General features: G+C 40.3%; 1 long non-coding RNA gene across 1 annotated transcript; it reads right to left on the bottom strand.

Annotated features, from left to right (window-relative positions):
- Positions 1 to 411: 411 nt before the first annotated feature.
- Positions 412 to 1,876, bottom strand: LOC115385930 (uncharacterized). The gene is made up of 3 exons (XR_003931213.1): positions 1,753 to 1,876; positions 646 to 942; positions 412 to 553 (listed from the first exon to the last, which is right to left on the bottom strand). It is a non-coding gene; the product is annotated as an uncharacterized LOC115385930 (long non-coding RNA).
- Between the last annotated feature and the right edge of the window lie 2,346 nt (positions 1,877 to 4,222).

The raw sequence follows: 4,222 nt of genomic DNA, 5'->3' as shown, positions 1-4,222 counted from the left end.
GAATCATTCTTAGTAGTAGGGGGGCCACATCATCAATAAACGCTTTATAGAATTCGATGCTAAAGCCATCAGGGCCAGGAGACTTTCCACTTGGGGATTCCTTTATGGCCGTGACAACCTCCTGTAGTGTAATTTCAGCATTAAGTTTGTTTTGCGCATCACCATCTATCTTCGGAAGTGGGAGGCATTGCAGGAACTGTAGAATATCCTCTTCAGCAGTGGGACTTTGGGATTTATATAGATTTTCATAATAATCTCTGAAAAAAGTTTAATAGAGAAAAAGACAACTCACAGTGTGTGGAGATATTGACGGCGTTGCTGAACTCTGTTCCAGACTCACACCAGTACACAGCTTTTCTTGGAGCCTCATTCTTAATATATGTTGATCCATTGATTGTCGCTGGAGGAAGAAAGCTCAACAGCGAGTCGTCAGTCAGAAACTGGATCAGCCTCCACTGGGAAGAGCTTCCTTCACATGTCAGTGAGAGAGATTCAGAGGTGAAGTGTTGGACTCTGTCAGGATTCACTGTGAGAGACGCTGATGGATGAACACCTGGACAAAACATCAAGGCTCAGTGAAGGATGGCATTTCTATTTTTGCTGCTGGAAGACAACAGTTCAAGTGTTCCAGAAAGACAAACTGACCTGAAGACCAGACAAATGTGGGACGACTGTGTTGTGTGTAAATCAGCGGATCCCCTCGTCCAGCTGAACATGCATATCCTGCTGTGTGTGTCTGTCCATGAACTGTGAAGGAATTGTTTGCTGTCCCACTGCTGGTACCAGGTAGAGGCTCATAGGTGTAGGAATCCTGAGAGTTTGGAACAGCTTTGAACCAGTAGAAGCTCCACCCTGCTGACGGAGGCTCAGTGTGACAGATCAGAGTGACTGAAGCTCCAGGAATCAACCATGATGGAGACACAGAGAGGACGAGCTTCAGTCCTGTAGGAGAGAGAATATTTTCTCAAATCAAAATATAATATATGTTGGCCTGGATTATAGGATTCATTCATACCTTGAATATGTTGAAAGGTAAACATCAGTACTCTTTTAAACTAAGTACAAACTTCAGATTTCTGATTGTTTTCTCATCCATTCATACTGCTTGATCTATCACGGAGTTGGAGTCAATTCAGTTCACACACACACACACACACACACACACACACACACACACACACACACACACACACACACACACACACACACACACACACACACACACACACACACACACAAATGCATTTTGCAATACATTAATTTGATTCCAAACATGTTAAACTTCATATTCAGGTATAAATATGATGAAACAGGAAAAAAAAGTAAACGTTTAATCACTTTAAAGATGACTAAATTTATAGTAAAGTTACACTTTAATATCAAGATTAGAACTCATAATGAAGCAAAGCTCAGCATGCTCCAAACACATCTCACACAAAAGGAAGTGAATTAAAATCAAACTGAACCTCAGAATCTGAGCAGCATCTATTTGTTTCCTTTGCTTTCATTTCTTGAGTGGTGAAGAAGTTTTGATACGACTTTTGTAAAACAGCAAAACCCAAACAAGATCATCTATGAAGTTAAATCAGTTAAATAACTGTACGACTGAATCATTCAAATGTTCATATCACTTCAATGGGTGGACTGGCAGCCCAACAATGTCTTATTGTCAGTTACATTATGTTATATTTTATCAGTTCATGATCTGAATATCAATCTAACAAACAGGAAAAACCAACAAACATCACTTACGTAACACTGACACTGTGAAGGCTTCACTCCATGTGGTTGAAGAATAAAAGTCATCTCTGCGTCTGGCCATACATTCATACTCTCCATTGAGGTACTCAGAAGCAGTGAATTGTAACAGCTTTTCATTGTCCTTCGGAAGATATTCTGAGTTTCTCCTCCAGTAATACCTCCAGTCAGTCTTCTCTCCTCCCTCAACCTCACATGTCAGAGTGATCTTCTCACCCTGGAATATCTGAGACCAGCTGGGTTGTCGTGTTATGACAGGCTTGTTGGTGACTGTTTCCACCAGATATGAGGAAACAAAGACAAACACACACATTGGTTTAATCAGGATTTCTGTGCTGATAAAACAAATTTATTTGTAACAAAAAAACTGAACTCACAAGTTATCCAAATGGTGGCTTCATCACTCATGTCAGAGAGATAACCTGATGTTTCTCTCACTCCTCTGCACCGGTATTCTCCTCCTTTAGATACCTGGATGACTCCATTGTTCCCAACATTTGTTTCAACTAGTTTCTCCCAGCTGGTTGATGATCTTCTGTAAAACTCATATTTCCATCCATCAGAGTCTCTCACAGAGCAGGAAAGACTCACTGAGCCTCCGACTGAGATGGTTTTGGTGCCTGATCTCAGTGTAGCCCTGGGTTTCTCTGTGGATGGAAAAACAACACACACCTTTAAATAACTCTTTGAAAACTTTGTGTTTCTTCATTTTTATGATGACCGATGATGCTGAATTTATTCAACAGAGACCAAACCACTTTGTGATTTGTGTTTATTTTAACTTGGCAGTTTGTGAAGCTGAGAAACTTCAGTTCATGATCGGCCATTGCTCGGGGCGTTCCACAGGGGTCAGTAATGGATTACAGACCCTTCATCCGGAATTGGATGATGACCACATTGTGATCGACTTTCTGTCCACATTTGGGAAGCCGTGCAGATAATGTCAATGGTACACAGTCCACCGCGCACTTGTCTGCAGAGGCACTTGCGATTTTCACTGTACATACTGAAAAAGGTCCAGAGGAATCATTCACAGCACCAGTTACAGAGATTCTTATCATCAAGAACATTAAGATTCACTGATCTGGTTCATTTCCAAACATTATAAATTATCAGATAACTCCCTGCCAGTGAAGATCCAACACCTGTTTATTTATAAAGGGCTGGGGGTGTTTAGAACTTATGGGGGGAACTAAGATTAAACAATCCATGTGTAAAAACAACATTAAAAACATTTAGAATTTCAATATGTGGAGAGAAACTGTGGAACAGACTGATGGAGAGCTCAGACAGAGTTTAACCATGAAGCAGTTCAAACAGCAGTAAGAAAAAGTAAAGTGAAGAAGGAGGTGGAACATGAAGGAGAAGTTTTTATTTGAACTCAGTGACTGAAGCTCCAGGATTCAACCATGATGGAAACACAGAGAGGACGAGCTTCAGTGTAGTCAGAAAGATTGTTTTCTGAAATAAAAATGAAAAAGGACTTGGTCTGGATTACATGATTCATTTATACCTGGAATGTGTTGAAAGAAAAAAAAAAGCCTCAATAAATTTTCTAATTAAGTATGAAACAAAAAAATTCTGATTTTCATCTCATCCATTGATCCTCCATGCTGCTTGATGTATCACAGAGTTGAAGTACATTCAGGAGACACACACACACACACACACACACACACACACACACACACACACACACACAGGTTGGTTCCCAGTTGAGCTTTTGGTTGAGCTGTCACAGAATAAACATGTCAACAGTATAAAGTATGGTGGAGATGTGACTGAGCCAGTGTTTCAGACAGACTGTAGTGCTGATAATAGTGTCAGTAAACATGTCCTGAACTAAAAGATGAATTACAGTCTGTTGAAAACACATGAATAAAAAAATCTGTTTGGATCGAATTTTGACAAGTTTCAAAAGCTGTCAATTCATATTCTGTAATGTTATTTAGATTAACTTGACTCCGAACATGTCAAACCTCACATTCATGTGTAAACTGTACGAAACAGGAACATTTTAAAAAGTATTATCACTTTAAAGACAGTTAGTCTTCAGTTAGTTCTGCTCCCCCAAAACATACTACTCATGTACGGTTTAAGAACTGAATTGACAGTTATGTGTCATAATATTAGTTACATTATGTTGGATTTTATTATCTCATTGTCTGAATTAGGGCTGTCGCGGTAAACCGGTATTGACGATAATCGTGGTAATAAAAAATGAAATTTCAATATCGTGCTCAAAATGCGCACATGATAATATCGTAAAGAGGATCTAGTGCCACTTGAAACGTGTATTTTCAAAATCAGCTCCTGTTCTTCCGCCCTGCTTCGTCTCCCTCCTGCAGCCCCCCGCTCCCCCTCCCCTCACATGTAAACACAGCAGAGCAACGGTAGCGGCACGGCTCCTAGCTAGCGGGGCTCCCAGTTAGCGAGCGTCCCGAGTGAACTAAACATGTCGGTG

This window comes from Salarias fasciatus, chromosome 3, assembly GCF_902148845.1.
Source record: "Salarias fasciatus chromosome 3, fSalaFa1.1, whole genome shotgun sequence".
In the NCBI taxonomy this organism is placed as follows: domain Eukaryota; kingdom Metazoa; phylum Chordata; class Actinopteri; order Blenniiformes; family Blenniidae; genus Salarias; species Salarias fasciatus.
This window is presented reverse-complemented; position numbering and strand designations above follow the sequence as displayed.